We start from the raw sequence: 8,993 nt of genomic DNA on the forward strand, positions 1-8,993 counted from the left end.
CCGAGCAGGTCTATGAACGGTTTTCTAGGTAAATCAAGCAGGCTGCTGTCGAGAAATCAATAATTTAAATCACCACCGCAGAGTAAAGAATATAATGATCAGTACACATACCTTTCAAAACAGCAGATAAAAAGCTGCAGAAAATGCATATCAAGTTGTGTTTTTTTTCTCCCATTGCATCATGGGCTTGGAAATCCAACAGGCGGCAAGCAACAGATTTCATTTGCATTGGTGATCTGCGCCTCAGCAATCCCTGCCTCCAAAGTAGGTCAGCACGAACCGGCGCCTCCGAAAATAATAACAAAAGGTGAGCCCCCTCGCTGTCTCAGGGGTGAGCGCCCCACTTTCCTGCGACTTGGGATGCTTCCACGGCCAAATATGCCATATCAGCTCTTTGCAAACCTGTAAGCATCATACCAGGGCCCGATATTGCATTTACTATGCGAAGGCGCTCAGCAGCTATTGTAAAATATTAACGAGATAATAGTGGATACACACGTAGGTTGTAAAGATGCAGAGTTTTGTTAAAGGCCACTGGAGTTGAAATTGCAATGATGTAAGTGTGTGACGAGTGTGCCGCCACAGCCTCATCCTTTTTCATCAGTGTATTTCCCCAACCTGAAAAGTGAGTTGGAAAACAGTCTATTCCTTTGGGGGGGGTGGAGAGGGGGGGTACAAGAGTGCGTCAGGGCACCTCAATTACACACAAACAACTACACTACAAGATGTACTCTCTTACTCGCAGATTCACACTGAAATACAAAATGCCCTTCCGCTTTTTGCCTGTGATTCTCTCTCGTTCTCTCACACTCAAACACACACACATGCACACACTCACTCATGCCCTCTGTCAGTATTTCAAAAGTACATGCAATGTCCAGAGACCGAGCTTCATGCACAGTTAATGTCTCTGCTGTCCAGATGATTAACGTTAGCAGATTCACATTCCCAAATGTTGCCCGAATTTCCACTCCCACCGCCCCTCCCCCTCCCCCTCCCCCGCCCCCGCCTCACCTTCTGTGTTGAGCTTACTCCGGGGCTTCAGGTAAAAATAGCCGCTCCATCCTCCTCCCCTTTCTGCCTTCACACGAGCTGCCTGGAATATCAGACCGCAACAAAATGGATTTTATTGAGAGAAAGTTTACATGCGTCATGAAATACAATGCATCAGAGAATTTTGGATTTTTAGCAATGGTCACTTTAAAAGTAATGGACTGCGTTCTAAACAGTGTTGAAGCAGAGCAGGAGGCGCTTTACTGCAGTTCCCGCCGCTGTTCTCTTTGCCAACGCGAAATGGAGAAAGAAGTCTTAACATTGTTTGTCCTCCGCCTATTCACAATCCAATCATGTTCCAGACACAAATCAAATATCGGTGTGGTGGATTTCCCCTCTGAATGTGCTCTAAATGCTAAATCTTATTTTGATCCATTTTGAGGAAGTGCCGCCATGAAGTACATTTTGAGCTTCTTCATTATTTAAAATCAGTGTAGTTAAAAATATGTTGATTCATTGGCGCCTTACGCTTCCTGGCAGCCGTGCTTGCCAGAAAAGGGTGCGTGGCTATAATGCTGTCCACTTCAAATGTCATCGGCTTATAGATATCCAATCAATTAAGTTATCCAATCAATTAAGTTCGTAAATTTGGTTGGAGTCGGATGACAGTTTACATATCTCAGCAATCCAAGGCAGTGGTTCAATAGTCCAAAAATTACCTCTCAAGGTCCATCCCTAACCACTTTTTGTTTGTTGACCTCTGAGGAAAACATTATGGGGTCAAGGAAAGATGTGAAGGAGAATACACGAGTAGTTCGGAAAAGAGAATTTTACTGCACTGTGACTCAGCTTCGTTGTTTAAACAGGCAGATGTTATTGACGTGTGTCTGCAGCACTAAAAGCCGTCAAATGTTACTATACTGTCAACATGTAAACATAGCCGAGTAATGCTAACTGCTGCTAGCATCCGTGTTTGTCAATCATAATTATGTGTTGTCGTAACTTTAAATGTTGCAGCAGCAAGGAATTGTGGGGGGGAATTATCTACTTTCTTAAAAGAAGGGACCAGTGTTGCAAAAGGAGCAAATAAAAGGAAGCATTGAAGCACATTTCCTTCACATTTAGATAACAGCTCTTATCATGGAGGCCACATACTCGCGTAAAATACACATAAAAACCTTCCCTTTCAAAAAGGGACGATGTTTCATTACATCCATCTCTTCAAACCTACGCATATGCAAATAAGTATATCGGTAGATCTTTACACCGGCGTGTTACAAACACCAACGTGGCTTTCAACGTTCACCAATTCAAAAGCCTGCAAACTTATTTTGATGTTGTTGGCACCAACAACAAACACACACTAATGAGCTGAAAGCTCGCGACGCTGCAGACGAGCGGGTTAACTGTCAGATTCTCAGTGGGTTCCTGCATAATGGATATCAAAGCTTTCACTTCGAATGGAAACTTTCGAAAGCTCCGACGTGTAAACGGAACATTCAAGCCATCGCCTTGTTCACACGCTAGCCCGAAGCACCTGATTAGTCGACGTAATTAAAGCTTGTTCCTTTTCCCCGTTTGTGAGCGTCTTCCTCCCCCAGTTGTCGCCGACCGCTTAATGCAACTTTTAAGGCACGGAGTCAGAACTTACCTCTGACAAGTGATCCAACGCAGCTTTTGGAGCGCTGCCACGGCATCCTCGGTTGCCATGTCAGTGATTGGACTGGATGTGAAGTCGCTGCCCGAGGCCAGAATGCACACATTGCTGGGGAGTTGAGGAGCTCCAGCATGGCATCTCTCTTTATGTGATGCAATAGCATCTGCTGAAGGCTTTGACATAATCCCAAAACTGAGCCACTCAGCCTGCGTGCCAACGAGTGTGCATGAAAAAGGGAACTAAGCAAAACAACCGAGGTCGACTAGGAAAGAAAGACAGAAACGTGTTGTGTAAAAGGCCTGAGTTGTTTTGATCCAGACTGAAAACTGGATCGTCGTGGATTTATATTTTGTAGAAATTTGAAACTTAACGTAGAGGCTGACTGCACCCGCACTCAGCTGACGCATGATGTAAGTCACGTTATACTTCTTGATGTTTGCAAGTTAAATGACGAACGGGAAACATTAGCCACTAACTCCGGGAGACAAGTTTGAATATTAACTTCTCGTTTGCGGCTCCGGCTCGTCTGTTCCATCAGCTGTGCAGGCTGCATGTGGGCCTGCTGCCACTCTCCAATCTGCATTGATTGAGTCCAGGTGCAAGTTTGTCCTTTCCGAGCGTTCGGCAGCCGAATCGATACCCGTCCACGTACCCGAACGCGTCCACGTCCGCAACCAAACCATTGAATTGCACAGTGTTGCGTTTTAAACCCAAACTGTTTGAAATTCACAGTGCAGACAGATTGTGCTGTTCTCACATATCCGTGCAGACACTGTGTGTCCCGCATTGTCCTTTAGTAGCGTGTATCCTGTTGTCCTTGTACCGCGTGTCAGCGCTCTGTACAGCGTGTGCCTGGCTGCAGCAGGACACTCTCTTCACGTGGTTCCTGTGTTTTTTGGAACAAATGATTTTTGATGGACTGCTGTGAAATTGAAAGTATGCAAACCACGGTTGAAATAAAAAGAAACACTTTTTGAGCGAGCGTGTGAGCAGAATTTAACAGGAAAAGCTTTCTTGGAGTATTCACAGGACCGCTGTAAGAATATTGCCTACGTGTGGCTGCTTTTCCTAAACTGACATACTTTATGTCCATCCACCGCTTTTATAGTTCTATCCAGTGGAATTCAATTGCTTCTAATCTAACAAGCCGAACCGGCTTGTCACATTTAAAAAAAGGAGCATTCACGGAATGTGAAGACTTCCCACAAACTTCCTTTTGTCCCACAACTTATTGCACTGCGTCTCTCGAACGAGAAGCCGGCGTGCTTGAATGGAAGAACGGTTCTGTCCTTCACACTGTCTGATTTGCTTAGGAAAGGCGCTCACGTCTAATACTAATCTGGACGACAGCGCCGGGAATCTTGGCTCAGTTTCAGAGTCTAGATTGGGCCCGGCCCAACGACCTTCTTGGGGGAGAACATGGAAAGTTTGCGGGGCTCAATATGACACGGCCGGCGTGAGCTTAGAGAGAGGACAAGAAAGGAGTGATTAAATGGGTTGGAACCGTGCTCGGCTTTGGTTGATGTGAGTGCAGCTCGAGTTGGATTCTCAGATCATAGGAACTTCTATTAGGTTGAAATTGCCACGTTATGGATGCGCCACAATGTACAGTGCAGAGAATCACAGGTATAAAAGAAGCATTTGGAATTTTTGGGGGTGATTTGAGGGAAATGTTTTACATGTTCAGCTCAGGAGAAGCTCAGTTCATTTGGTATGATTGCAACCAGTCGAACACATCGCCGTCGCACAATAAAAACAGCCCGGCATTATAATGCCTTGCGGGCGTCCCGCTGGAAGATCCCATCCACGGAAAATGTGTGTTTTAACGTCACAAACCAACAGATCATTTTGAAATCGGACATTTCTTAATTACAGCAACTGAAGTAAGTTTAAAGCAAATTAGCCTCACAGGAAGTTGAAACAAAGTGTTAAAACAGGGTTAATTGAATTGTAAGCCTTGTCACAGAAGATTACCAAGTCCAAGAAACACCACTTTAATTGCGTTATTACCATGTGGATTAAGGCACGGGGTATTTTTGCCCGGTAATTATAGCTTGACTGTCCCTGCATTTTAATGCACTTTAATCAGGATGATTTGGGCTGAAATGTTTGACAGTGCAAACAAAGGAAAGTTCCACTACAACATGATCCGAAATGTTTTAGGATAACATTGACATTTCAGTTGTAATGCTGCACACAAAATAATGGATAATTGAGTTGATAGGACTTGATTTGATGCTGTTATTGTATCACGGAAGAGAATCAGAGGAGCCCGAATCAAAGAGACCTTTTGGCGTTCATCTATTTCCCCCCATTGCTGGATTCCGAGCAGCCAACATCTTTACAACTATTAAAAATTTCCAGGAAATTGCGTATTAACATCCATGGTGCAGAGATGATCAATTCCAACAACTTTGATGACCCTCTTTGCTTCTCGAACGGCAAAATGATCCTGTAAAATTCTTTGATGATCACCTAGTTTTTGTTTACCTGCCAAACTAATGGCATGCCCATCCGTCTCATGTCTACCTGCTAAACATCAGCCTGCTCAAAGCCCAACCTTTTCTATGTACGGCCTTGCTCTCAGTCAGACAGAAACACATTTGTGCCCCTGTCCCTGTTTTCTGTTGCAATGCAATTGAGCCACGCGTGGCTGCTGTTGTCAGACGGACTGTTTTCGGAGAAGCTGTGGTCTTTGAAGCAGAGTTAATGTCACTGGAGGCGAGTCTGAGCTTTGAAACACAAAAAGAAGCTCGTACAGCATCAAACCTTCTCTTTGTACGTACTTTATTGATCCGCTGTTTATTCTGAATAATTTGGTCGGATCACAAACCGGGTATTTTTTGGACTGTCGCTCAAGGGAACTACAGGCCAGATGCTGCCAGACGCTGGGATTTGATCATGGCCCTCCAATTAGGCAGTGGTCTCCCTGCTTTCTCCTACTTCTCACATTCATGATTTCAACAGCCGGGGAACCCAGGACGGTTACAGAATATCGTTAGCCTAATGGACGGGAGCGCAGGAAGGCAAGAATGAATGATTGCATTACGGTGCCATTTGCCGCAGTCTGTACATTGACATAAATAGTGCAAACAAACAATAACTGTCCATGTGCCCATTCTACTGTATTGTGATGGCTTGCTGTGTGATGCATGGGTTCAAGCAGGGGTCTGAGAGAGAGGGAGAGATGCTCTCTTGCGCCCTTGTGTCGATTGAGTGGGTGGGGTGGGGGCTAAGTAGCTGGGAACTGGATTTAGACACAACTGCGTGATCCTCCAGGACCACTCTGCGGAAAAAAAAATACAAGGAGCAGATAAGAGAGAGAGAGAGAGGGAATACATAGAGAGGGGAGAGAGAGCACTCAGCTTTTCTTTCTCCAAGCCATCTTGTCAAGAATGCTCGAATGGAGCCATTATGAGGCCTGAACCAACTAGTCTGGGACAGTTTAAATAACACAAATATAGATAGCTGGCCAATACGTTCCAAAGAAGCCCCCCCGAGTGCCCTCATCAGCTGAATTTCAGGATTTGTGACACACGTTGAGAAACCAAAAATGTTTTTGGTTTTTCTTTGGGGGTGTTCCGGTGAAGAGAGTTTTGCCTCTTCAGGCCTCTGAAATGATTCAAATGCAATATAAATGTCTTTTAAGAGGATGCAACTCTTTAATTAAACAGCTCGCAAGCCATTACTTCATTCAAAGTCGAGATGAAATTAAAAAAGCCTTTTAAACATTTTCTCATCTCCATCCATCTTGTGCGTCTGTATATGCAAATACATTAAATTAAATAAAAATTTAAAATGCTGTTTACGCAAACCACTACAAACCAATTTCAGCTTATGTTATTGTAACATCATCCATCAATGAAGCTCGCCCACTCTATAGCAGTCCAATGAAATACGAAAAATTTGATTTGGGAATTGTGACTCGGTACGCTCAAATATTTAGTTTCATTCGGGAATACTGACGGTAAGAAGCTAAAGATGCTGCAACTTTCATTTCTTTGAGAGTTTGATGGGGTCACAATAAAAAAAAGATGACTGACGATCAACGTTTTAGAAATTCCTTTCTCGTGCTCGTTTCACGATGTAACAGACTGTAAATTACCTATTTGTGAGAAGGAAATAAGCATATTTGATTTGCCAGTATTTTGAATGGAGTCATTAAGTACTGAAGTCATGGAAATTATGCTAATTGTTATTGATGCTACTCCGTGATTGCCAAATAATAACCAATAATATGCCGCGCACATCATCACATTTACATGTTGCTCTCCACATCGGCTCGTTAGCGACGGCGGCGGCGTCTCGACGCCGGGCCTAATGGGATCCACTCTCGCCACCTGCACACTCGGGAGGCGAGGGGACGGAGTGCCTGCGCGGCGCCATCACGGCTTAGGGCCCCCGTTGTCAGTCTTTCCTCTCTTCTTTCGGTCAGGTGAAAGAAAGACAAAAAAAAAAAAAAAAGCCCAGCAGACTGCATCCGGAGCCCTAACGCTCTTTGTCAGCTGGCTGTCCCCGTGGTCACAGTGGAGATTCATCTTTCTGCTGATGTCCGTCCTGTGTGGCGGGCAGTCGCCAGCCCCCCCCCCCCCCCCTCCCCCCTCCCCTCCCCCGGGTAACGGCCCCACGTGGCCTCGAGGCAAAGCAAGCAGGTAAACGCCGGGACGTCAAGGCAACACTGATTTGCGAGTAGATGATCAAAAGGGCAAATCACCAAATGATTGCCTTCCTGTGCTAATCCATCAAGAAAATCCATATGAACACACACACTCATCATCACAAAGACTAAAACACTGGAATCTTCTTTTTTTTGTTGTTCTAATTAATATGATACGTCTTGGGCACACTTGAGGTAATTAACATTGTTTTTTTGCCAGCAACACACAGCAGATGGTGATTGAAAATAGAGGGATGAGTCGCTCAATCAACCACCATTTGTCTGTAGCCATTAATTATCTAGCGAAGAATACATTCAGTCCCCAAAGTTGATAGTTTGGGGGGGAAGAAGAATACTGTCCTTCTGTTCCTCATTACTCTTTAGCAGCAGAAAAGTGCTGAAACTAGAATGCCAGATAGGGAGATTGCGATTTTAATAGCACTGTCATTATCTCCTCCCATAAGGTGGCATATGATAAAAGGCTTGTGGGAAAAAAGATGGCGCTAACAAAGAAGCGTTCCAATAAACGGAAGCCAAGCAACATCTACTGGTTCACTCTGTTCAGATTCATCAAGGGCCACTTTGGGAGATGAAAGGGGCAGAATGCACTTTTGTTCAAGATGACGGGTCATCTGCAGTAAATGTTTATTATATATATATATATATATATATATATATATAATCTAACGAGAGCCAACGGGTCCCGTGACCGCCACACACCACGGGCCAGCCGACTTGACCAATCAGCCCTCGTTTGTAGGCACAATCTGATTGGAATGGAAGTATTACAGCATCTCGCCTGCAGCCGGCACGGCCGTGACGCGATCATGTTTCACGTGTTCGCCTCTCCCTCCAGTTCTGGCAAAGGTCCTGTTGGTTTTGCTTCACTTGAGCGTCTAATCTCAGTTTATATGAAATCCTTCCAGAAATAAAAAGGCTACAGGACAGAAAGAGAGAAAGAGGCACACAAAGTGAAAGTGAAGTGCAGAGATAGCTTGATGAGAGACACTCGGGGCAGGAACGCAGCAGCACATCTTGGCATTACTTCCTTGATGTTTTTAGTTGGGGTTTTTTACACAAAAAGCTTCCTGATCTAAAATCTTGTATTCATTGTCTCTACCAGCGTTGCAGTCAGAGATAATCAGTGTCACCTAACTTTAACCAGTGGGATTGTGGAGATAAATGTTGTCGCTTCAATGTCAGTCGTTCCCGATTGTTACAGAAAGGAAATTTGTACTCTTGATGTATCTCGGTCTCGGCTGAGAGCAAAAAAAAAAAGAGAGTTCTTGATTGTAAATTACTGGTAGGACTGCTCATGTTCCACCCCACAGGCTTTAATTAACTACTCTCAGGTAGTCTGATCTTATTATCGAAGACTGCTTTTTCCACATCATAAGACCGCTGGCTAAAAGACAGCAGAAGGGTGATATTCCTTATAAAAGAGCTGCCATAGTGCAGCATTTTGCTCTTTTAAGGAGTCCTCTACTTCTTGACCAGTGAAACGCTAACCCTTTACACATTCAAGTCACACAGCAGCAGACAAAAGCCGAATAGTTGGGTGCCATTTTCAGGATTGCAACAGCATCCGGCACCAGCAGGCCCAGCCAGATGCCAAATAGAATACAGAGAAACACATCTCAGCGGCAGCATCTCCGTGTTTGTCCCACGGAGAGCCCAGCCCCATCA

The 8,993-nt window shown here is 44.6% G+C and overlaps 1 long non-coding RNA gene across 1 annotated transcript in view; it reads right to left on the minus strand.

The window, feature by feature from the left end:
• Window positions 1–3,007, minus strand: part of LOC144410315 (uncharacterized) — a 56,933-nt gene extending 53,926 nt beyond the window's left edge. The window contains exons 1-2 of the long non-coding RNA XR_013468283.1: window positions 2,645–3,007; window positions 1,015–1,096 (exon numbers count right to left, since the gene is read on the minus strand). This is a non-coding gene — a long non-coding RNA (uncharacterized LOC144410315). The remainder of the gene's footprint in view (window positions 1–1,014; window positions 1,097–2,644) is intronic.
• Between the last annotated feature and the right edge of the window lie 5,986 nt (window positions 3,008–8,993).

Source organism: Gasterosteus aculeatus, chromosome 7, assembly GCF_964276395.1.
Source record: "Gasterosteus aculeatus chromosome 7, fGasAcu3.hap1.1, whole genome shotgun sequence".
In the NCBI taxonomy this organism is placed as follows: Eukaryota; Metazoa; Chordata; class Actinopteri; order Perciformes; family Gasterosteidae; genus Gasterosteus; species Gasterosteus aculeatus.